General features: G+C 49.6%; 3 long non-coding RNA genes across 6 annotated transcripts in view; 2 read left to right on the top strand and 1 right to left on the bottom strand.

Annotated features, from left to right (window-relative positions):
* Positions 1 to 12,112, bottom strand: part of LOC133228175 (uncharacterized) — a 38,358-nt gene extending 26,246 nt beyond the window's left edge. For all 3 annotated transcript variants that reach the window (XR_009730112.1, XR_009730113.1, XR_009730114.1), the window contains exons 1-2: positions 12,052 to 12,112; positions 10,257 to 11,099 (exon numbers count right to left, since the gene is read on the bottom strand). This is a non-coding gene — a long non-coding RNA (uncharacterized LOC133228175). The remainder of the gene's footprint in view (positions 1 to 10,256; positions 11,100 to 12,051) is intronic.
* A 4,590-nt stretch (positions 12,113 to 16,702) lies between these two features.
* On the top strand, positions 16,703 to 18,243 carry LOC133228174 (uncharacterized). Of its 2 annotated transcripts, none has more exons than XR_009730111.1 (3): positions 16,703 to 16,976; positions 17,248 to 17,296; positions 18,110 to 18,243. It is a non-coding gene; the product is annotated as an uncharacterized LOC133228174 (long non-coding RNA). The 2 variants fall into 2 exon arrangements; XR_009730110.1 differs by having other exon boundaries at positions 17,220 to 17,296.
* A 1,486-nt stretch (positions 18,244 to 19,729) lies between these two features.
* On the top strand, positions 19,730 to 20,028 carry LOC133228173 (uncharacterized). The gene is made up of 2 exons (XR_009730109.1): positions 19,730 to 19,896; positions 19,936 to 20,028. It is a non-coding gene; the product is annotated as an uncharacterized LOC133228173 (long non-coding RNA).
* Positions 20,029 to 25,785: the final 5,757 nt, after the last annotated feature.

Here is a 25,785-nt window from a genome sequence, read left to right as displayed (position 1 = left end):
AAGCCAGCCCTGGAGCAGCTCTCCTCGCAGCAAATGGATTCAGGTCTCCAGCCTGGATTGGAACCAGGCTTTGGACAAAGGCTGTATAATCCCCATAGCTGCTTCGGCCTCATACAGAAGAAATGGGATGAGTTATTCTTCCTTAAGGACAGAGCCAGCGAAAACAGGTTCATACTGTGGCAGTTGGGATCCAGCTTAGATAATGAAGTTACTGGCGATGAGTCTTGCAGCAGAGGGATGTTATGAAATGTCTCATCCGAGGTCTTAATATTTGAAGAGTCCCTCATCTCCCTCTTGCGTCTAGCCTGGCTTTTTCAGGAGACAGTAGTTGGTAACAGTTCATGTGTCTTTCCTTCCTTTCTCTGATTCATGATTTAGCCAACATTTCCTCCACATCTATCATGTCAGTCTCTGTGCTTGGAACTGGGTGGGGGCAGGGGGTGGGGGAAACGTCTCCTTTTGATTCCAGTCCAGGTGATTCACACCTGTGGTCTGCACCAGTGTGGTAACAATGAGAATGGGCAAGGATGGTTGGATTTAAGGCCTATTAAGGTGATGAAATTGACAGGTTTTGATGACCTAAAGAGTAAGGGGGAGAGAAGAATCCGTGGTGACTCCTCGATTTCTTACATGAGCAACTGGGTGAAGGTGATGCTGTTTAGAGAGAAAAGGAACACAGGAGTGTTTGAGGGAACAAGTTTGGTGGGGGGGGATATGATGAATTCAATTTTGACATATTGACTTTAAATTGCAGAGGCTCAAGAGAAAGTTGGCGAGAAGGCAATGGCACCCCACTCCCGTACTCTTGCCTGGAAAATCCCATGGACGGAGGAGCCTGGTAGGCTGCAGTCCATGGGGTCGCACAGAGTCGGACACAACTGAAGCGACTTAGCAGCAGCAGCAGCAGCAAGAGAAAGTTGGGCAAACAGGTCTTATGTTTAGCACAAAGATTTGGGCTAAAGACACAAAATAAGGGAGGCATGCCTTAAAGCAATTTGTGAAGTGGGGAAAAAGGAAGGGATGGAGAAGATATGTGTATCTTCCCAGCCCCTAAAAAGACGATTCAAATAGAAATCTCATGAAGCTTTGGGAATTGATCAGTAGCCTAGATTTCAAAGAAAGATGCTGAACTAGTGAAAAATCCCATAAGTCACTGAAGGCAGCCTTGGTTGGCCAAGAGACTCAAGCATCTTTCCACAACAGGCAAACTGATCCTTGATCCTTGGGCAGATACAGCTGGACAAAACCTCCCTTTCCACTCTGCCAGGCCCAGCCAATGATGGCATGACCTTTCAAATGACATAAGATCCTGGTAAAGAAGACTGGACAAGCAAAGCCCCCTGGGCTCAGCTGAATAGCACCACGAAACCCAGCTTCCAAGAATGGATTCACAAGGTGGGAATTTACCAGCCCATTCAATGGTTTTTAAAAATATTTTTCAGGAGAAGTTAACTTGGTTTTATCTCAAGAGCTTTGAGATCTTCCCAATCTGTCCTGGATTCGTCTCCATCCTTGTGACGGCACCACAACAAGCAGAGTTTCTCCCCAGTTCTAGCTCCGAGGTCCCCAAGGGAGCATTTTAAAGGCATAGAACCTCTGTAGGTGCCCTTGGAAAGAAGGCCGTTAGTAGGTGGGGTGGGGTGGGGTGGGGTGGGGTGACGTGGCAGGGGCCAAGCTGAGCACAGAGAAGGGAGAGGGCGGCGTACCTCAGTGCCCGAGCGGAGCCAGGGTGGGGCACAGGCTGCCTGCCAAGTCAGGAGCCTCCCTCCATTCCATGCTTAAATGTCAAACCAAGCCCACCCCTTCGGGGCTAAAATCTGTTTATTCTTGGCTGAGGAAGATTTTAGGTTTTTCAAAAAAGAGTGAGGAAATGAGAAATCATAAGAAAATCCTAAAGGTCTTATTAAATGACATTCAAATTCTTCTGTCAACATGGAAAGCACCAGAAACACACAGATTTTTTGAAATATCCCCCCAACAGCACAAACACGTTTTTAAATTACCAGAAAGAGTTTGTGTTTGTTTGTTTGTTTACAGAAGTGGCCTTTAAAACATTAACTGATAAAAGAAAAAAAAATAGCAAGTTCATTTTCAAGGTTGACTCAAGACACATCTCATCCCAACTTTCTCACCAAATCAAGAAAACACACCAGGAAGGGGCTCCAGGCCTTTTCTAAGGACAAGAGAGTTTTTAAGAGAGTAAGACCTATTTTTCTTCTCTTTATTTTTTCTTTTATTTTTGGATTTTTAATAAACTTTTTAATTTTTCATTTTAGAATAGTTTCAGATTTATTTTCCTCCTTCTAATATCCCGCATTACTATTTCAAAGAAAATCAAGTATTGATTTATCAACTCTGATGAAGGGTACCTAAGAACCACCAACAGGGCTAACTATGAGGAAACCTGGATTTCAAGGAAAAGCTTAGTCTGACACAAGATACCAGCTGCAAGATTCATATGGATGTTTGTGGCTTCTGAGTCAGTTGAAGCTAAACTCTGGGTGTTTTTATAGCTCAGAGTTGATACAAAAATATTCCTGAGCTTTCAGCACTTTATGATTGACCAGAAGAACTTCTCCAGTTTCAGTTCACAGCTCTGCTGGGTTACTGTGCTGTTACAGATAGGCCCAGAGAGGCAGAGAAGCTAAAGCAACACTGGAAAAGGGCAGAGCTCGGACTAAAATACGGGTTTTCTAGGTCCAAGCCCAGCTGTCACACCCCCAGGTGCTGAAGGGGTCAGGAGACAAGAAAAGAAACCAAATGGAAAGAAAAGCACATGGTCTAGTAGAGACATTCTCCTAAGCCATCAGCAGTGAGCACTTCCGCACTAGAAACACAAATCCCTCTTTGAGATGCTGTGTCTCCAGCATTTCCGAACATGGATCCTGCAGAACCAACTGGTTTCCCTTCTAGGTCCTCCTCAGCTAAGCCAAGGACAAGCCTCACTGTTTCCCAGAGCTGGTTCCCCACCCAGGGGACCACGAATGCACTGAAACATACGAGTCTCAAGACAGAGATGTGAGCCACGCTTTCAACCCACTGACCAGGCCCATGTAAGACGATGAAAGACACGATACCCCCTTGGTGCTCGTGACCCCCAGCTGTGTGTACAGACCAGCGCTTCTCAAATCTGGGGGTCTTGAGAATCTGAGGACGTGAGTTCTGATTCAGTAGGTCTTGAAGAAGACTTGAAACACTGCCTTCCTAACAAGCTCCCAGGTGCTATTGCCAGCCCAAGAACTGCACAGTGAGGGGCAAGATGGTCAGACCTAGAAGGACCATTGAGAGCATCCTTCTCAGTGCTCTTCAAACTGGGCTCCTGGGAACTTCTAATGATGTATTTTGAGGGGATGATTTGAAAGACCAGAAGGAAACCAAGAACCCCTCTGTATCCCAGGATTAATCAGAATGACTCTGCTTCTCTGTTATAGAAAGTGAAATTCTTCACAAGATTTCATGTGATATAAGTGCTTCTGCTTTATAAATTCGAGATCTACTGCTTTACTCTGACTGCCTCACTTAACAGAAGAGGAGTTTGAGAATAAGAGAGGATAAGTGACTCATACAAGATGACACAGCAAATCGCTGGCCCAAGCCAAATCGGAGCCCTGGTCTCTTCTTCCCCACCCTACTCTGGCTCTCTTTGAAGGAAGACTTTTTTTTTTTTTTAAAGCCATGACTCAGTGGTTTCTCCTCTTTCTCCTGGGTTTACCAAAGTAAACCCAGCAGAATCCCACAGTGTTCTGGCTCTCAAAGCAAAGAGTCCCATCTCTCCCCACCAAAGCCTGGCTCTTTGGAGTTGCCCTGCCATCTATACCTGACAAGTCAGGGCAGCCAGTGGAGGAGGGAAGCAGCTTACTGGAGCAAGGTAAAAGTAAGGAGCGTTCCCAGAGGCAAGATGGGGGCTGGCTGTGGAATCATTCCACAGATGGGCAGGCAAGTGCCTGCAAGACCTCAGAATTCCTGGTCTCCAAGGAGGGGCCCGGTTGACTCACCAGGGCACTTACAGACAGCTTACTTCAAGCTGGTTTGCAGCAGGCATGCTAGGGCAGCAGCAGGCCACAGCTGAAAAGGAAAGTCTGTCTTGGGCAGGAGCAAAGCGGGAGCTGGAGGAAGTGCGTGGAGGCAGGAGGGATAGTCCCCTACAAAAATCTGTGACACTCAGGCCAGCAAGCTTGGGTCAGGGGTGATTCAAGAAGACATGGTCCCTGGCTCCAAGAATGTGCAATCTGGCGAGGTTGTGAAGAAGTGAAAGAACAGCGTGAAACACCTGGACAACAATACAAGGCAACATGGAATTAAAAGCCAGACGGAAGGGTTCAGAATGTTATGGCCACAGCAGGTTGGTGCCAAAGAGATCACCATGGGTGGGAGCAGCTGAAGAAAAAAAAAATCCATTATGAAGGCCATTCAGCAGCATAGATGAAGGGTAGAATAAGACAGGAGGAGAGAAATAAGTCAGGGATGCTGGTTCATGGGGTCAGAAGAACCGTGGCTGCTGTACGCAGCATCTATAGGGGCACAGCATGAATACCTCTGTAAGAAAGCAAGGGAGGGCATGGTTGGCTTGGAATCAGAGTCCCAGCAAAACCAAGACCGCTACAGTCTAGTCTAGACCAATTCAAGTCTGCCTCTCCATTTCCACAGGGTTTTCCTAATTTCTCGAGTTGTTGGGTAAGTCCAAGAGCTCTGTAGGATACAGGCAACAGAAGAAATGCCAAGCTCCAGTTCTAGTGGTCCTGAGCCAAGTTCAAAGTCACGTGTCAAAAGAAAGGTCAATATCCATGCACTGTCTCTGGCTCTGGCTAAAGCCGCCCTCCTCAAAGACTTGGATATGCTCAAGGAACAGAATCGGATTAGCCCTAAGAAGGACATCAACCCCAGAGATTCAGAGTGACTAAATGGTATGCTGGAAACCACTCGGTTATGAAAGAGAAATCCATCACCTTCTTCCTCCTTACTCCTATCTTTGGTCTGACCCCAACTAAAGAGCGAGTCTTGTTAAAATCTCATCCCTGACTCACACAGTCTTCCCACATCTAACATTTCTGAGGTAGGTAAGTGTGAGTGAAACCCAAAGACGCATTGCTCAGTCTCTAAACCTAAGGATGGAATTGCAAAGCCTTCTATTTGCTACCTCAGCACCTCATCACCCACCTCCAGGGCACCATCTTCAGACCCTGACGCTGTGTTCCACCAAAACGACTCAGCAGCCCAGCATTCTTCAAGCTCATTGGGAGTCCCAAGGATTGTAAATAAAAATCATGGAATCTGATCCCTTGACCTTTGTCTCTCTCTGGTGCGTTCTAGGGTCATAACCTTCCTCCTGTCCCTCAGAAACCTGATTTGGATTCTTTCTGAAGTCTATCTTCAACCTTTTGAGGAGTTAAGTTATACATTAATAGTCATCTAAGACTGTTGCAGCTGAAGGAAACCTTAAGAGTTTGTCTTTCTACCTCCATCACTTGACATATGAGAAAACTAAGATCCACAGATGTGGAGAGATTTGTCCAGGGTCACACAGATCCTTGAGAGCAAGTGTGGGGCTGGAATCCTGGTCTTGTAACTCCCAGACCTCAGGGAGTTTGAATCACTTTATAGGAAGGTGGCGTTATTGCCCAAGACCCTACCTGGCCTCCACTTAACCATATCTTTGGGGCCATTTGCAAGTGAAGACACATGTCTGATGGCCACATGTCCCAGGGATCTTGGTGGTGAGAGGGAGAAGAGCCTGGGTCAGCTATTTGATATCATTTTTACTTCACTTTAAGACACAGCCAGAGATGCTGAGTTAAGGTGCTGACCTAGATGACACACCTTTATTGCATAGTCACCTCAAAAAGGAAGGTAAGGCAATCTGCATCATTAAAGAGTGAACTGGCAGAGCTTTAATCGTGTGATTAATTCAGATCCACTCCCTGATGCTTCTTTTCAGACACTCAAACCACTCATTGTCTGCAACCGTTTTCTCAAGCCCCGAGCAACAGAAATCCCACGCTCACTCCATCCTCGATTCTGCTGGAAAGAATCTGTGTGGGTCTGGCAGGCTGTCTCCAGTGAAATGAGCCCTCGGCTAAGAGCCCGGGACACCTGAGTTTACTTGTTATTCGCTGAGTAACCTTGAGCAAGTGGGTTTGCCTCTCTCTGCCTTTCACCTGCGTGGGAGAGTTAAGGCAGAGGCAGAGAAGTAAACAAGACAAACTTCCCAGATGCCTTTCAGCGCAAGGAAGTCTGTGACATTGGCTGATAGCAATAGCCTTCTCTGTTTCCATTTAGGGCAGAATGAGAGCATGGGAAACTAATATTTACTGACCATTCACCATGTGCCAAGGATTACGCTGGAGCTCACACCTGTGACATGGCATCAGGGAAGTCCCAGATGTGGAAACAGTGATCAGAAATGTAAAGTTGTTCACCCAAAGTAGCATAGTTAATGAACAAGGAAGGGGGAGGGGGGTTTAACAAGTTTCTCCAACCCGAAAGACCTTATTTTTGGCATTACATCACACTGCCTTCAATAAAAGATGATTTCATGTTACTGAGAGATGGAGGGGTGGGGTGGATGCAAATTGAGAGAGGGACCTCAGAGACCCAAGGATACAAATCATTCAAAAGCCATCAGTCAAGAAGGTTAAATGAGTGATGAGGACTGGAGGGTGAGTGGTAATCTCATTGCCTTCCTGAAAGGACCTGAGATTCAGTTCAGTTCAGTCGCTCAGTCGTGTCCGACTCTTTGCGACCCCGTGAACCGCAGCACACCAGGCCTCCCTGTCCATCACCAACTCCTGGAATCCACCCAAACCCATGTCCACTGAGTCGGTGATGCCATCCAACCCTCTCATCCTCTGTCGTCCCCTTCTCCTCCTGCCCTCAAAGTATAGTAAACAAGGGCTTCCAGCCCAAAATGGACAGATTTTTTCTTTTTTCAGGAGAAGCTGAAATGTGGAATTTTATGTGAAACCACCTTATTTATATCTGTAGCCCTAACCCATTCCCAGGTTCAACCCACAGACTCCAGTTTATAAATTCTGGACGTTGAGAATAAACTTCACCACAGGAGTGAGAAAGACTGAATCATTTCACTTTGGGACCTTATAAAGCCTCATGTCTGATTTCCTTTTCAGAGAAAGTGAATCTTCTGGAATGTTCAGAGCTAGGATACAAGGGCGCTGTGATTCAACCAACCCCACTAAATCCCTTGGGCTCATACCAGCGATTGCTTTCTCCCTTGGGGAGTCGAGGGGAGCCATATATGCCACTAAAACCAATACGAGTACCCTTTTTTCCTAATAAGCAACAAATTATTTGAGGAGGACTTGGTTGAAAACTAGTTCTACCCCTATAGTTAAATCCAATTATACCATAATTACAGGGAGTCTGCACACATCAGAGCTTAGCTGGAAAAGAATAGGAACACCGCAGGTCTTCAAAACACTGGCCGGAGGTAAGCCTATAATTTCACCTACCGTCGACCTGGCAGAACCTTCATGGGAAAGAAGACACACTTAGCTCTTGACTCTCCGTCACAGGAAACCCAGCGGGTGCCCCTTGGCCCCTGTGGGGCATTGGCTCTCACAGCTCAGAAAAGACAGGAGCAGGGAAGCGTCTCTATTTCCTTTTAAACTGGCTGAGGAATAAGAATAAGACACGTATCTTCAGGCCCAAACAGAAAGAAGCGCTAGGCCTATGCAGAAATAGGAAAAATCTCATTGTTAAATCATTACCATTCCCTACTTTTATTATGTTTTTTTCTTGTGGTGGAGATGAAGGGGACCCTTAAAGACACAAAGAAATAAATGATGAATAAATACATCGACAAGGAAAACCTTTGGAAGGGCCTCTTCTTCACTGCAAAAAGTCCATTTACGTGTTCACTTTCATTCTCACATGGACCCCCCCGCCCGCCGTCCTCACATTTAAGGGAAATGTTAAACTGCTGTCCTGGCTACAACATGATGAAGAGGAAGAAGAGCTTTACGGTAGCTTAGAAGGTCTGACACGGGCACTATAACAGCAGCACATTTTGTTCATAATATTCTTCTGCTGCACGTGCGCGGACGTGTGTCGCTGTTGAAACCTTTTCTGCAGCATTCACACACACCCCAGGCTTCACTCTCAAGGGAACTTCTAGCTGAGTACCCACGGGGTGGGGACTGGGGTGGATATGCTCAGGACTTTGCTGAGGACAAGGTTGACTCTGTAGAAGTAATACCATGCTATAATTCCTCCCTAATCCCCACCTCATTTTTATCACAAAAGACGTGACTGAGAGGAAGGGACGTTTTAGTCAATTCATCACGCAGACGGTAAACCCTGACACCGTGCAGGGCACTGAGCTGGGTTCTGTGGGGAAGAGAAAAATGACATCGAAAATGTTCCCTACGAAAATGTGCTGGGAAGAGTAACGGCAAAAGCCCTGGCCCCAGGTCAGGAAAAATCCCTTCTCAAATCTCAATCCTCACACTTCCCAGTTAGGTTATCTCATATGGCCTGCTGAACCTCAGTTTCCATATCTGCACGATGTCTGTGCCGTGTGGACTATACAGGCCTGGCATAGTTATCATAAGAGAGCTATTCGTGGAGGGAAGAGTGTGATCAAAAGCACAGAGCTAAACAAACAGACGTACGGACGGCCTCCTCTGAAAACAGGAAGCAGCCCAGGGGAACCAGAGCTTGGCCCTGAAGGGGGCCCTCCCATCCCTGCCCCAACGTGCTGAGCGTTACTGAGGAGAAACCAGGCTGGGAAGCCGGCCTTGGGGAAGTAACACGGAGAACCAGTGAAGGGGGAAATGTGGGGTCAGGGATGGGCTGGGAAACCTTGACACCAGCGCCCAGGAGGACCCTGATTTGCAGCGAGGTGTCGGTCCTCCCACTCCAGCTGATTTCAAGCAACCAACACAGGTAACAGCCAGATGGGAAACTACTTCCTGAAATGCTAACAACTGGCTCTTACAGCTGCGGTGTATCTCTAGGTTGAGTTGAAAACTGGGGAAGTCCCCCAGGTCCTCCTCATCCAACACGAAACCAGAAACAGGGCCCACCTAGCAATTTCCTGAGTCCATACCACTCTGCCTTTTAATGCTTGGGGACCTCAGGTGTGATAAACACTCTTAATGATTCTAAAGTCCTTCATGGTTTCAGGGAAATATTCCCAGGCCTTTCCAGGCGTCACTCTTACGTCCTCGTTACAGGGCAGGAAACAAGAGTGACCTGTGACTTGGGTAAATTGCACAATTAGCAATGAATGGAGTCTGACCCCTCTTCCCACCTCAGAGCACCTGAGACCTGGTTCAGCCCACTTCAGTAAGAATGGATCCTTCTACAGCTCCTCCCCGTCCTGCGCTTCAAATGAAGCTGAATAGACTTAGGTCATCCATTCTCCTAGCCTTTGAAAAGTGAATCCCCTGGTTCCCAGTGGAGTTTGGGCCCTCTTCTTCTTCATCGCCCCCTCATCCGCCACCCCCCCAAACCAGTGTCATAAACCCTGAACTGCTCACATGCTTCTCTCCACCGGGAAGGCACTGCAATCTCATCACCTCCACCCAATTTGCTTCAGTCCTGCCGCGTGTTCCTGCTTATTAAATTGTAGGATTATCCCCCTCCACTGCAGCGACAGGGCTCCCAGACTGGTTTATTGCTCTATTGCTCAGAACTGCTGAACTCAGCACCGGCGTGGGCTTCTCCAGCACTCGGCACGATAGATGAGCTGGCACTCGCCAGCGTCGGATGAGAGCTGAGACCTGTGCTCTGAGCCCCCAAACGACTCCCCAGCCTGAAGGGTTGGTCTCTTAATTGTCTCATCTAAGAGTTGAGACCCAGACTTGGCTCACCACGCCCTCGAACAACCCAGCGAGGGTTGGAACCTTTCACAGAAAAGTTTTGCCACTGTCCAATCCTCCCCTCTTTTTCTACCTCCTTCATTTTGCCCACCTAATTGCCTTTCTGTGACTAGTACGTAAACCAGGCTAAAATGCCATGATGTTATTAATTAGCTGCAGGTACCTGTGTGCACACACACACTTATGCACGCACACACTTATGCACGCACCAACCCTTCCCGGTGCTGACCTAAGCATTCTAGAGGCCTCAGGTCTGCCTATCTCCATTTACCAGCTCACCAGTCAGTTTCTCCCCATTAAAATTTGCCCCTCTTCTGCCAATCTTCCCTCTTTATTTAGCAGATTCTAACTGGCATCTCATGAAACGTACAAAAACACGCACTGAGGCAGCCAGCGGAGATTGCCAAATTTGATTACCTGCGTCGATCCATCTCGCTGAGGTGCTGATGAAGTTTAGCTTAGATCTTTTTTCCTCCTCTACAGGGTGGGCTCTTTCAATCCCCTCCCACCCTTCACTCCAGACCCCCCGGGTAGTAAACCTGCTGTCTGGGCAGTGACCCAGGGTACAGCTTGCATTTTTTCATCTTTTACTTTAGGAGGAAGGCAACCTGCCCACGCCTGCTCAGCTCTGCCACCCCGAGGAGTCCCCACACCAAATCCTCTCTTTTCTCCGGTTGGCACATGTCCTCTTGCATTTCTGAGCTCATCGGGGTGGCATCTCTCTGTGACGTCCTCCTGATCTGCTAGGCAGGGACAGAGGCTCCTCTCTCTTGGCCGCTACTGGCTAATGCAGGGGCTCCGTCCGTGCCCCTCCCTCCTGTAGCGCAGATCACCATGCTGGCTCCCTCACTGCACTGGAAAGCCTCTGTGTCCCAGGGCTGAATCTGAGTCATCCATCTATCTCCAGCATCTGATGGAGTATCTGGCACATAGTAGGTGCACAATAAAGGTTGAGTGAAGATCTCAGTTAACAAATGGCACCTGTCTCTCCTCTGGTCTTCAAACCCTCTAATTCTCCAAATGGTGAGGGTCAGGAGTCAAGGACAGAGGAAGATGCAAGCTCTCTCTAGCTCAGTGTTTTTGAATTCCCCTCTTGGTGTCCAGGGGCTTCTCAGGTCGTGCAGTGGTAAAGAATCCACTTGCCAACACAGGAGATGCAAGAGACTCAGGTTCGATCCCTGGGTGGAGAAGATCCCCTGGAGAAGGAAATGACAACCCACTCCAGTACTCTTGCCTGCAGAATTCCATGGATGGAAGAGCCTAGAGGGCGACAGTTCACAGGGTCGCACAGATCAGACGTGACTGAGCATGCACCGCGCTGGGTATTGAATAACCTGAACCGCTTTAGCTTATCCAAGCCTATTCTATTAAGAACGCTCCCCCACCCCTCTGCTGTCCTCAAGTAGTATTCAGATGTTGACAGAGTAAAATAAAATCTCCAAAAAGCATTCTCCAGGGAAATGGAATTTCCCCCAACCCACAAAACCTCCAGGCAAGTTGCAGAGATGTTTAGGGGAGCAGATAACTGCAGAAAGTGCCCAGAGTGGTTGCTGTGCTATGCTGTGCTTAGTCACTCAGTCGTGTCCGACTCTTTGTGACCCCAAGGACTGTAGCCCGCCAGGCTTCTCTGTCCATGGGATTCTCCAGGCAAGAATCCTGGAGTGGGTTGCCATGCCCTCCTCCAAGGGATCTTCCTAACCCAGGGATCAAACCCAGGTCTCCTGCGTTGCAGGCAGATTCTTTACTGCCTGAGCCACCAGGGAGACAAGGACTTGGCTCTCACCTGCTCTAATGTCCCCTGGGCCCCCTCTTCTGCCCAGTATGGGCACAGGGGCAGGCATCAAAGTCAAGCCTCTCACCTGAAGGACTAGATTAGGCCCTGGGAGGGAGGGGTCTGGGAGAGGAGACCCACAAAAGACAGGCTTCACCCCCTGTCCAATCTCTGGAGAACACACCCACCTCCAGAATGAGGGCCCTCCAGCCCAGAAATGGAAGAGTAGACAGCAAGCTGTCAGAGCCCCCAGAGCAGGAAAAGAGCTGGTCCGGAAACTCTGGGACCATACTGGAGTGAAATCCAATACGGTTCTGATCCATACTGGAGTGAAATGGGGGCAGGTGGGTGGGGGAGGGGTGTTAGCTCCGGACCCCAAGTCTCCCATTCAGAGCTCTCCCCTACCTTCACCCAGTCAACAAATGTTCACTGAGGACTTACCCCAAGCCAGGAACTTCTACGCGCTGGCTTCCCTTTCTTTTAAGAGGTTCATGATCTCAAGAGAGAGAAAGGCAAGAAATCAATACCCATAAAGTGACGTGTTACAGAGGCGTGCACCAGGTCACAAGATTGTGTGTGCAGAGTGGGGATGTGGCCTTAGGAAACAGCCAGCATACTAAGGGCTGGCTAGTGAACAGCAACCCCAGACTACACTCCTAGGGACACACCACTGGCACGAGGCAAGTCAACTACGGGGATACAACGAAGTGGGAGGGAAAGGCATTCACCATGGCAGAAAGAGGCCTCGACATGATTTACAGACTTGGGTTTAGCCCTTTGGCTCCGCCTGTTCAGACAGGTGTTCTGTACCTCCCAGTGGTGTATGCAGAAAGCGTGCCTCATCCTCCACTTTGGGGTGAGACTTCACCCTCTTCCGGGGGCTACACTGACTCCAGATCCATCTGGTTTCCTTTGCTGCCTGCCTGTGCCCTCTGCGGTCTGTTTCTGAGAAGGTACTTCTATGAGGAACTGCTGATAGGAAAAAAACGCAACCCCTCATCCTATCCCGTGAGACCGCTAAGAACAAACATAAACCCCTTTTACATGGCGTTATCTTCAGGTGTTTGAAAACAGCAATCATATCCCTCCCTCCACTCCCCAGCCATCACTTCCCCGGACTAAATAGCCCCTTCTCTTAATCCTTTCTCAGAGTGAAGTGACCTATTTTCAAGTCCACTCACCATTCTGATCACTTTTTTCTCACTTTCAGACTTGTGTGGACCCTTCTTAATATGTGAAACCACAATCAAACCTAATAAACCAAGTATAATCTGAGCACTACTGAGCAGAGTAGAAATATCACCTCCCTCATTTTCCAGCTCGTATTTCTAATAATACAACCAAAGATAGAGCTTGCTCTTTGGGCAGCCACAACATTAGGACAACGTTGAGTCCCACAAAGTGAAAGTGTTAGTTGCTCAGTTGTGTCTGACTCTTTGCAATCCCATGGACTGCAGTCCACTAGGCTCCTCTGTCCATGGGATTTTTCAGACAAGAATACTGGAGTGGGTTGCCATTCCCTTCTCCAGGGGATCTTCCGGACCTAGGGATCAAACCCAGTCTCCTGTGTTGCAGGCAGATTCTTTACCGTCTGAGCCACTAGGGAAGCCCCAGCTTATCATAAACTCAAATCCTAAGTTTTGTTTTCTATGTTGCTGCTAAGTCATACTTCTCTACCCTACATTTGTGCAGTTACTTTCTGGGCCAAAGTATAGAACCAGGCAGAAGCAGGTGAGTTAGCCTGTTTTCCTCTGGACTTTGGGCCCTGAGAAACCTCTCAGGGAGCCTTCCTCCTGGTTCCTCATGACGTGGGGCAGAGCTGGAGCCCCAGAATAAGTGGAAAGCTGGTAACAAAGACTCCAGTCTGCAGGATGTCCAAGGGGCACTTAGACACGGGGCTGGAGGTCAGAGCAGAGGCAAAGGTGCTGAGTTTCCAGGACCCAGAGAGGCATGTGGGGACCAAGGTCCTCCGCAGCAGACCAGGCGTGGCTCAGCGTGGGGACGGGAGAAGGAGTCGGGATCGGTCCAACCAAACTGTGCGGCTCAGCTGGAGAAAGTGAGCAAACACCGTTAGAACAGCCAGCCCCTGAGTTCAGAGGAGAGCCCCGTGCTCTGAGCTCAGCAACTCTGCCATCCCATTCCCTTCTCAATCTGCCCACCAAGACTCTTGGGCAGGCAGGCAGGGCAGCCCTTGAAAGGGTCTGCGGAAAGCCTCTTACAGACGCGGAACTAGACACGTGGGGGAGGGAGATAGCGCGGGGCTTTTGCCTCTCAAGGTGACTCTGGAGGAAAAAGCCAGACCCAGGAGCGGGGGACAGGAGGCTTCCCACAAAGCCACCCTGAGGTGCTTCTCACCACCTTGTTGCCCATCACACAAACCAGTGTCCAGCCAGTCCACAGAGCATCCTCTACACCCTCATGAATCAAGCTGAGGCGAAGGCAGGTACTACTACTGCTGCTGCGGGTCCGACTCTTTGCGACCCCATGGACTGTATGCTGCTGCTGCTAAGTCGCTTCAGCAGTGTCCAACCCTGTGCGACGCCATAGACAGCAGCCCACCAGGCTCCCCCATCCCTGGGATTCTCCAGGCAAGAACACTGGAGTGGGTTGCCATTTCCTTCTCCAGTGCATGAAAGTGAAAAGTCAAAGTGAAGTCGCTCGGTCGTGTCCAACTCTTACTGACCCCATGGACTGCAGCCTACCAGGCTCCTCCATCCATAGGATTTTCCAGGCCAGAATACTGGAGTGGGTAGCCTTTCCCTTCTCCAGGGGATTTTCCCAACCCAGGGATCGAAACCAGGTCACCTGCATTGCAGGCAGATTCTTTACCAGCTAAGCCACATGGGAAGCCCAAGAATACTGAGTCGGTAGCCTATCCCTTCTCCAGCAGGTCTTCCCGACCCAGGAATCGAACCAGGGTCTCCTGCATTGCAGGCGGATTCTTTACCAACTGAGCTGTGAGGGAAGCCCCACTAATAAAGGGCAGGTGAGACTTTTCTGGCCATGTCAGCTAGGTTATCATTTGTTTCCATTTTTCTGAACAAATTTAGAGATCAAAAATGTCACTGTGGGGGAAAGAATCTGATGGGCAGAATTTGTGCATATTTTATGCCCTCCATACCCATCCTTCCTTTCCCAATACCCCACATTTGGGGGCCAGCAGCCAGCCACCTGCCTCTAGTTGTTCCCGCAACCAGGGCAAGCTTCTTAACCAGAGGGGGAGGGCTCCTTCTTCATTGCTCTCATTCAAGCCAGCTCATCTTTTCAGAGTCAGCTCAGATGGCACCTTCTCTCTGGGACTTTTCCTGAATCTCACAGACAAAAGTTGGCAGTTTCCTTCTGGGGGTACTCACAGTGTTTTTCTCAGCCTGTTTTTTCTGTCCATGTGTGTGTTTTGCTAAGTTGGGAGTTCCTCAAGTGTAAGCACAGTCCCTCACTCAGCTGGTACAGAATCATGCTGTTGTGGACGGAGGCAGGGAGAGAGAGAGTGAATGAATGAAACACAGGGCAGGAGGGGTGGACAGGGCACAGGGGTGTGTCATCTTGGTCATCTCTGCCTCTCTCTCTACATCACTAGTTGGGGAAAGGGAGAGCTGAGACTGTGGTAAGGCGAACAGGGTTCAGCTGGCAGGGAGTTCAGGGGCCCTGATCGTCAAGGGGCGGAGCCCATAGACTTAAGATAATCCTCACCTGGAAAATCTGTTCCCCCCATCCCAGCGGAGCCTTCTCTTCTTCCAGAAAGAGTGTGGAATGCTCCAGAAATATGCAAGACCCTCCAGAGATGAGGAAGACAATCACGGAGTGTCTGTTCTAAAGAGTCCTTTAATGGAGGCTGGGGGATCCAAGTAGATTTGAATCTTAACCCTAGGCGTGAGACAGAAATTCTCCCCTCAGAGCCTGTTTCCCCATCTGTTTGGTAAGAGGCTTGAAGTGACTGATTGTCTAAAGAGGTTCTGAGCTGAGAGTATTCAGGTTCTAAGAAGGGCTGTGAGACAGTGCGGCCCTGCAGTATCCTATCGATCCGGCTCTTTAATTCCCCTCCTTTCTCTCTGCACCGGGAGACCTGCCTTGTAAACAAACGGAAGTCAGGCCAGGAGGCTCCGCAAAATACACCACCTCTGCTGCTGCTGCTGCTAAGTCTCTTCAGTCGTGTTCGACTCTGTGCGACCCCATAGACGGCAGCCCACCAGGCTCCTCCATCCATGGGATTCTCCAGGCAAGAATACTAGAGTGGGTTTCCATTGCCTTCTCCGACACCACCTCTGAGGAGACTTCAACTCTCCTAACCTTCTCAGTGTGGCAAGGGGGAGAAGAGGGGAGAGGGGAGCAGGGACCAGGGAGGGGAGGAGGGGATCTAAAAACAATCAGGAGTTGATAGGCCAGCCGCCTTCATGTTTCCTGACGAGCTGGCTGGCTCTCCCTGCAGTTCCTCTTCCCAACTTCGCCTGACAAGGCTGTCTCTTCCCCACCCTCTGAAGTGAAAGAGAATCAGGTTGCAAAGCCTCTTGGATTATAAAGCCACTTACTCCTCTCAAGGAGCAGAGCAAACTCACTCTGTACTAAATGCCAGGAGAACACACTGGGTGGGATTCTCCTCAGACTCAAGGGTCCCTGGATGGGCTGACGGACCTCTGCTGGATTCCTGAAGTGCCCTGCATGGAGGTAGGACTCAGGGCACAGCAAAAGCTCTAAAAGTTCCAGAGATCAACCGGTCCCACAACTGTGTTTGTCCTGGAGTGCGCATGAGTGCACGCGCGCACACACACACACACACACACACACAGTCTCTCCTAGCCAAAATAAGATCTGTGCTTCCCTTTCTTCCTTCCTTGCCCAGGTCTCTGGGAGCCCAGGACCTTCACAAACAGCGCTCCGATCACCATTCTCTGCAACCCAGAGACCTGCCCTCCCTTTTCTGGTGTTTACAGAACAATAAGAAAGCGAGGGTAGGTGCAGAAAGGCCGTGTCAGTCCAGGCCTCTGAGGGTGTGGGTGCCGAGAGGAGGAGCCGGCAGCCCAGACCTCTCCCCATTGGGCAGACTCCACAGGTAACACGAAGCTCGGCCAAGCGGTGCATAAATAAAGTGGGGGACTAGCACCACCTCCTTGAAAGGGGCTGAGTCCTACCTCTTCACCCTCGCCTTAGGAAACCGGCTCCTGTCTTTTGTATTGTCTGTGCTGAAAATTCAACTGAACCCCACCGTAACTCCAAAATTTTTCTTTCTGGTTAATTTTGCTCCCTGGTATGCCATCTCCCCTTTCCTCCGCTATCCTATGCTTAGAGTGACTCCTTGGGACTGAGCCCCACCTGCCCTCAGGACCCATTTCTGTTCTGCACGGGGCCTGCTCAGCTGGACACTTTATACAGTAAGTGCTTCTCATTTCTTATTCCCTGTCCTCAAATCTTAGGAGTCAACGAGCATTGCAAGACTCGGATTCCTCTTCTTCCTTTCATGCGTGTGAGTCTTTGGGCCTGTTCGTTAGTCGCTCAGTCATGTCCGACTCTTTGCAACCCCATAAACTAACCATCCAGGCTACTCCGTCCACGTATTCTCCAGGCAAGAATCCTGGAGTCTCTAGCCATTTTTTTGTTTGGAATTATCTTACCAGAAAAATCTATGCATTATTTTGAATCAAGCTCAAAAGGAGGCCTTGCTACCTGAAGGTACAGACACTCAGACGTTCAGGTGAGTCTGAATTCTCCGCATCTAGGGGGGGACTTTGGAAAACTAAAACCCAGAGGCTCCATCAGGAGAATCATTGGGCAAAAGAGAATAAAGTGAGCTGTGGAAAATGCCACAGTCACTAGAAGTTGAGCATCAACTTTCTCCAGGGCTAAAGGGACTGAGCCTGCTGCGTTTCTACCAAATCCCCAGTCAGTTCAGGGTTTTCTTGATCCCTGATTTCCAGGGATCTCAGTAAGTCTCCCTGATAATGGGAATAGGTGTGCTGAGCTGGGTGCTAATCAGTTAAGTTCCATGATTGCAGTTCTGTCTGGTTTCATGGAAATTTACCCAATTAAAGGAACAGGGGGCTGGCTGGCTTTGCAGCCTGGGCTGGAGGGTACAGCGCTAACAGGAGATTCTTCAGTTCTTGGGTCCAAGTTGGCTTCATTAGGAAGTTATTTAAGGCACAGTCCTGAAGGCAGTTCGACAGCGCAGGAGGGGAGTCAGTGGATGAATGTACTCTATAACCAAATACATGTGTGGTTTGCTCCTCTGAGCAATCCCCACACTGCAAATGACCAAGGCAGAGGTCACTGGGGCATCAAGTTGGTGATGCCGTACTGGGCAGAAGAATCTTGGCTGAGGGATGGGATCCAGAATGGGTCAAGGCTCTGGATACAGATTCTAGTTCATCTTTTCCCATCTCTGTCTCATAGCTACAGGTCTGTAGAGCAAGAAGAGGGTGATAAGGGAAGGGCCTGCCTTTTCTGGGCTCTCTGATATCAGTGCTACCTCCTATTTGCACAGCCTTTCACAGTTAAAGTGCTTTTACAGACTGTCGTCGATGGAGTAGCCACCATGGAGGTTAAGGAGCCCGTATGAGGGTGATGCTCTCTGCACACTCCGATTGAGGATTTGAAGACCTGATGGACCCTGCATGTTAGGAGGGGTAAGAGTGGGGTAAGGAGGATCTGAGGGAGTGGACTCATCCCTTGTGCTCTCTGAGTTGGGCTGAAATCCAGACAGAAAGCAAAGAATCCTTCCATCCCAGAACTATTTCCTCCCGTCATCTGCCATCATTTAGCAGGGCCAAACAGGTCGGTCCCCTTTCTCCTTTGACTAGGAAATGTTTCAAAGGCAGTGCAGAGGGACTATCAACTAGATCACTCACAAGTAGGGCACTCTTCTCTCTCATCATTGAGAACCCTGAGTGTTAAAAAAGAAGGTGGCTGGGGGAGGATGGGTCAGCCTCCCTCCTCCCAGTACTCAGATCTGCGCTCCCGGCCCACCCCAGGGTCCCCCTGACCAAGGAAAGCGTGGCCCTGCCTCAGCGGTAGCTGGAACCCCGGGCCCTGGTTGAAGAGCCTCTTTGAGATGCCCGGTGCCCAGGGGCTTGAAAGGAGGGGGAGGGGAGCCACATTCTAAGCCGCTACCTCCCTGCTTCGGGTCAGAACAAGCCCCAGGAAGAAAGTATTCCAAACAACAGGGTGGATCTGCCCTAACTCACCCAGTCTGCAAGTCGGTGCTGAGAACAGCCTTTTACGGGCTTACACGGAGCCTGGGGCATGTCTGGACGCAGCAAGGGAAGGGGTGGAGCAGGAACTACAGGGCAATGGGCGGATGGCATTTCTTTAGGAGGGTGAAGAGCTCCCTGGGTTGCCATTCCCTTGGTGCAGTTCAGTCCCTGAGAGCAGGTGATGGCCTTCGTTCCCACATTCCCGCATCCTCGAGCCCCGAGAAGAAGATGTGAGAGGTGCCATTTCCAGGCAGGTTTGAGAAAGGATGTGAGGTCACCCAAAAGTGGCCAACCTAGCTGAGTTTATAGCAGCGAGACCAAGGACACTCGCCCTCCTGTGACCATCCCAGCCCCTGTGAATGTGCCTAGCCGCAGCTGGCTGCTCTTCTCCCTTTTTCACACCCACAAATGGGCCTGCAATGGGCTGTTCGTGCTCTTTGGACAGTGCATTCTGGAGAGGAACACCTCCACCCCTGCCTCTACCACCTGGGTAAGCAAGAGCACAGTAGGTTCAGAACAACCACCTTCTGCAGCCAGGACCAAGCTCGGCTATGGCACATGCAGGGGGACACAGACAGGGGGAGGCCGGCCAGCATCCCAGCCAGGTAGACGCAGAGACATGTCCACGGGACTTGAGTGGAATAGCTGCTTCGAGGGAGACCAACAGCAAGGGCCCCAGCTCCTGCAGCACCATCCCCATCCCTCAGCACCCTCGGTGCCGCAGGCCTGGTGGGGGGCGGTTCTGGGTGAGCTGGTTCTCTCAGCTCCTGGAGGAAGTGATCCTGCGGAGGGTGTGAGTACTCGGGTCTCCCCCACCTCCCAAGTCTGTGATTCAAAGATCCTGCAGGCTTCCGGCCAAGCAACAGCCCTATGGGCAGAGGCTGGGGTTGCCGCGTGGCCCACCCTCTGAGATCAAGACCTCAGATAGTCCATGTGCTTCTCTTGTCCTTCATTCCACCGGAGTCTGTCTCGTACCCAACCAGATTTCAGTGGAGTGAAGTTCAGGAGGCGTGGAACTGACACCGGAGCCGCCCGCAAGAGTAGGCCTGACTTGGAAAAGGAAAGGCTCAGTGAGAGGCGTGCGAGCTGCAGACACCTTGTGCGTGTGCCCATCTGCACAGGGGCCTGGGCCAGCGGTGGACAGGGAAAGCACCGCAGACGGGATCTGCCTGTTACTTCTAAATGGACATGGGTGTTTTCTGTAACTCACAAAAAGTAAACGTTGCCTGTCTCTGTGGCTCATGCTATTGCATGCGGATCCCCTGGCCTTCTAAGTCACTTCCCTTTTGGGCTAAAACAGAGTTGTGGGCTTGAACAACTAACACAACTCCCCCCTCCAACCTCCTTGGGTTCTCCAGACAGGTGGCTGGAACTCTATTTGCAGTCAGCAAGGAACCCTACTGCCTTCAGCCTCCCCGCAGTGCCAGCAGGGCCTGCAGAATGGGGTAAAAAACTCTTAAGATTTTTAAAACCCATTTATATTGTAATAAAATAAATGTAAATAAGATTTAAGTGAAGGCAGATTGAAGATATCTGAGACACTATACAAGATATATCTCATAGAGTACAGATGTAAATTCTGTAAAGGTTAATGCACTTAAACACATTTGACACATAAAAATGTCAGGACCAACATTAATCATTTACCAATTGTAATTGCCTTTATATGGGTCTCTTCTCCCCAAGACACATGATTAAAACACCAGGCTTGGTGGAAATCTGGGAGGGAGGAAAAACAAATAATACTTCTCAGCTGCCAGGGTCTATGATTTGCTTTGATAGATTTAGCATTGATTTCATCTGGTTTACCATCCTGTGTAAATTTATTTTCTCTATCCACATCTCTCCTTTAAGGAGAAAAAAGGTTTGTGGGGAGGAGGGTGGGCCCCTTAGTCCAAAGGAAGCCCCACCCAGTTACTGAGGAGATGCCCACGGCTTTCTGTGACTCACCCCTTCCTCAGGTAAATGGGGGCTTCCCAGGCGGCATTAGTGGTAAACAACTCACCTGCCCACGCAGGAGGCGTAAGAGACGCAGGTTCGATCCCTGGGTCAGGAAGATCCCCTGCAGGAGGGCATGGCAACCCACTCCAGTATTTTTGCCTGGAGAATCCCATGGACTGAGGAGCCTGGCAGGCTACAGTCCATGGGGTCACATGTATTCATACACAAGTAAATGGGGGCTTCTCCAGGCAACCAATCTGCTAAAGCAGCAAAGTCTGAACAAAGCCTGGTTCTGACAAGACTTCAGAAAACCCGGTTTTCACTCCAGAATGTGCTCCAGATGGTAAAAGTCAATAGATGTCCCCTGGCCTGGCTGAGTGGTGTTTTCTCAGGAGGCTGCTATCAAGGAGACTCCGAGTTTGCAGATGGGTGCTTGTCACTTGGGTATCCAAGCCCCCTCCCCCAGTCAGTGACCTCTGAGGGGAGGAGACTCTTCCCCTACCCCACCGATCGCTGGGACTCTGCTCCTCAGGAATAAAGAGCTCCCAGACTGGGGGCAGGAGCCAAGAGGAATAAGCATTTCTTCAAAACATTTTCCTGCTTCAAATTCAAACAGATTCAAAACCTCTTCCTTGTCACCCTCACCCCTTCATTCTGAGGTCCACAGACAACCAAAGGGCCAGGAGGCCAAGCCACAGGCAGTTTTTGAAAACGTGTTTACCCGTAAAATTACGCAGTGACCGGGGGTGGGGACGGGGTCAGAGGACTCAGGGCTAATGAACCAGCAAATATCTTCCATTCAAGGCTCTGAAAGAAAAAGAGCACAAAGCCGGAGTAACGGGGCATTTTCATTTGCAGCTTGGTTTGAGCCCTACCACCTGGAATGCTTTTTAAAGGAAGCAAGATGGGGGGTGTGTGGGTGTGTGCACACGCGCTCATAGGGTCAACTGTAGATAGTGTGTGTGTGTGCGCGCGCGCACATGCACGCCCAGAGGGTCAACTGTCAAACACCACCCAGGACTCAGTGCTGTAGCTCTGTGTGATGCACTGGTGGGTTCCCGCAACCCAAGCCCCACTCAACGCCATCTTCGCTGCAGCCATGCAGGGTCTGAACTGCCCCCCCGCCCCAATCCGTGCAGCACCGGCTAGATGGCGGATTCCCGTTCAGGAGGCTGAGCCAGCCCGGAGCAGCCTGCCAGGGAAGCCAGTGTGTGCTGTGAGCCGGCATGAACCACCCCATCCATCTTCCTCTTCCACCCCCCACTACTTTATGTCCCGTATCTTCACTGCAAAGCATGGCTCGCCACAATACAGCACAGAGAAAATGATTCAATCAAAATTCCCTTGCAACAACAACAAATAATATTGCCCTGCTTGCTTTATTCATGATCTTTTATTGAGGCGAAAGGCAAGTATCATTGAGCCAAACCTGAACAGACAAATATAGACAACATGGGTAATTTCCTATTTCGTGCTAATGGTATACACTGTAGATACAACCTGAGAGGAGTAAATTACAAACCTATCAATAATACATCGCACCCGGGCTCCGGTTTCCCAGTTCACGAGAAAATGTGTATTGGCAGAGGGCTCTCCAAATAGTAAAAGCCATGCATATAATGAGACAGAAGCTACACGCTCCCCTAGGATGGTAGTCTGGTCTTTATCAAGGTCCTTTATGGAAGAAATTCCCCACGTTGAAATATCCTAAAGCCAGGGCCAGATGAGTTGTCCAGGTGAAGCTTCAATCTCAGAATAAGCCACAATCTGGGCCTCTGTTTGCCAGACGGCTCAGAGACCTGCATCCCTTTGGATGCCTCGGGTCTATGGTAAATGTCCAGGGTCTGCGGGGTGACCTACGACAGTGGCTGGAGGTCTGCAGATGACCCCACTGCAGACGGCAGTGTCAGAGGGAGAAGTCACCTGGCTTCAGAGCTCTCACGCTGACCCTAACCCTGACCCTGTGTGTGGTCCCCCAAAAGAAAGGAAGAAGGAAGGGAGGAGGATAGCGGGCAAGGAGCCAACCACCCGCAAAAGATACGAGATTTATTCTGAAATTTTAAATGTCCCCAGTTCCTAAAAGTCAGTGAATCCAAATTCCCTTCTTCCTCCCCGTTTCCTACCACCCGTAGAGGCGAATGACAATTTTATTTGAAAGTAAGGAGGAACTTTCTGTCAAAGTAATACTGCTACCATGGACAAATTAAATTACTGTTTACAAGAGGGCTAGTCCGTGCTGCAGTCACACACTAATTCCCATCTTTGACCTCTCCTGATTAAGGAAATAGTGAGGGATCAGACCAGAGGGGCCAATCAGGTCCCTACCTCCCTTATCTCTCTCTTTTTTTAAAACCAGACCCTGAAGGAAAGAGCCCACAAAAGGATGAGAGCCTGTCAGTGACTTGCAGGCAAAACGAAAACAGGGCAGCCAGCAGCCTCAAACTCAAGCTCAGAAATGGGAAGGGCTGGCCAGACATCAGTTCATTAGTGGAACTAAAAGCTACCTAGACTGCAGGGAACTGACAAGGCTTTCTGGAGAGACACTTAGGCATCAAAGAAAGATAATGCAAAAGATTCCCTTTGTCTGGAGGCAAGAAGCAGTTTCTAGAAGACCTGTCACAGTCTCCCCCCTCCTCCCCGAAACGCCTCTGTGGTCAGTCACTCAGTCGTGTCCGACTCCTTGAGACCCCATGGACTGTAGCCCTCCAGGCTCCTCTCTCTGTCCACGGAATTTTCCAGGCAAGAATACTGGAGTGGACTGACACATCCTCCTCCAGGGGATTTTCCCGATCCAGGGATCGAACCCGTGATTCCTGAAGCTTTTGCACTGGAAGGTGGACCCTCCTCCGCTGCATCGCCTGGGAAGCCCTCCATCCCTCTTCAGTTCCTTTTTCCCATCTGGAGGGGTGAAGCAGGCCATTTCTCCTTCATGCATTTCAGATAGCAGGGCTGAGTGGGACACCCGGTGGGGAACAGGGGAATTACACTCATACTGGCTCTCAAGCATCACAAGTCTAGGGAGACTTGTGCACCCTCTGGGATCACGGGAAATAACAAGGCAAGCAGCTCCCCAGGGTATGTGGCACTGAAGTGGACTTTAAATACAGTAGCAGTTGGGTAGACACCCACCTACACTTCTGCTATGTTCAACTGTATCAGGAAAGAATTTGGCTAGGAATAAATATAAGTAACTGGAATCTATAAACGAACATACACTATGATGTGCAATACAACTCCCTCATTATTTAAACTTCATTATTTTAAAAGTCATGTTTAAAGGAGATATCATCCCAGAGGCCTCATCATGCTGAACAGCTGGGAGAAGTTCCCCAAAAGATAATCAATGGATGAGAAACTCTCACCAAAGATAATCGAACATTGATTGCTCAAGCTAATACGATTTCTTATTTGCACACAAGTGCATTGCCTGGCCGGAGAAGGCAATGGCACCCCACTCCAGTACTCTTACCTGGAAAATCCCAGGGATAGAGGAGCCTGGTAGGCTGCAGTCCATGGGGTCGCTAAGAGTCAGACACGACTGAGTGACTTCACTTTCACTTTTCACTTTCACGCATTGGAGAAGGAAACAGCAACCCACTCCAGTGTTCTTGCCTGGAGAATCCCAGGAACGGGGGAGCCTGGTGGGCTACCGTCTAGGGGTCGCATAGCGTCGGACACGACTGAAGCGATTTAGCAGCAGCAACAGCAGCATTGCCTGACAGCAGGCAGCAGTTTGCCAGTATGTGAAGTAGTTAAGAGGGGTCAGATTAGATCCAGTGCCAATTTGAGCTGGCCAGGGAACTTTGGGCCAGTTACTTAACCTCTCTAAGACCCAGTTTCCCTATCTGTCAAGTGGAAATAATAGTAATAATGTCAAGTACTTACTAAGGGCCGGGCGTTGCATGCTTGGTGTGTATTAAATCATTTAACGTTTCCAAGCATCTTATAAGTTATGATTGATATTTCAGTTTTTATCATCATAAAACTGAAGCAGAGAGAGGGTAAGGGACTTGCCCAAGGCTACCAGTTGGTGAGCAGCAGAGATGAGCTCCAAGCCAGACTCCCTGGCCCTAAAGTTCACATACAGGATTCTTTTACTCTCTCCCATATCTTAGAGCTGGAGTGAAGATGAGATAGGATAACACATGCAAAGCCTTCAGCAAGTACCCAGTAGAATCTAAAGAATCAAAAACAGTATTTATTATTGTCATAACAAGACAATAATGATATCAAGACAAGTACCTTTGAGACGCTTACCCAGTGTTCACCAACCAGGAATAAGTAACTGGCGCATCTTTAGCTGCCAGCAACCCAGTGTTGAGTTTTCTGTGCAATTTAGTCTCAACTACGATCCACCTCAGCTTCTAGAACATTTCTCTCTTCCTCCAGCACCTTCATTTTCAGGGAGTTTTCCATTTTTAGCTTCATATTCAGTGCATGTGTCATACCATAGGGACCTTGAGCATTTTTCTCTTTTGCAAAATAGGCGTGGCATAAATCAGAAGTAGCCGTTTTTCCACGTTAAGTGGCCTTTCAAATTTTCACTCTTTTCCCAAGGGCAGGTGCAAGGTACAAGCGAAGAAGAAGCTGGTGAAGAGCTAATAAAGAAAAGAGCGGTTTTAACTCCCAAGAAAGTGGAGCATTCAAGAGATGAATCAAGAAAGAAATCAGGAAATAGCAAACAGATCATCAGCGAGGGGACTGCAATGGCTCTGAACTCAGTACCCTGAAGCTGAGGTTTAAGGAGAGGCTTCGAGCAGAAGCCAGGCTGTGAAGATTGCAGTAGAGAGAATACAGCTCTAACAGAAAGTGTGCCATGTCCCACCCCCACCCCGCCAGGCAGCTGGGCTCCTTCCCCAAGGGTTTTCAGAGACAGAAGTGGGGCTGTTACACCATTCAGACCGGACCTGCCAGGCGCCTGGCTCTCAGGTCACTGTACCCTTCTAGGTCGCCATGTCTTTCTCCAGGGGATCTTCCCCACCCAGAGACTGAACCTGCATCTCCTGGGTCTCCTGCATTGTAGGCAGATTCTTTACCCACTGAACCACCTGAG

Source organism: Bos javanicus, chromosome 16, assembly GCF_032452875.1.
Source record: "Bos javanicus breed banteng chromosome 16, ARS-OSU_banteng_1.0, whole genome shotgun sequence".
Taxonomy (NCBI): Eukaryota; Metazoa; Chordata; class Mammalia; order Artiodactyla; family Bovidae; genus Bos; species Bos javanicus.
Note: the sequence above shows the minus strand (reverse complement) of the source record. Positions and strands in the feature narration are given on the sequence as shown.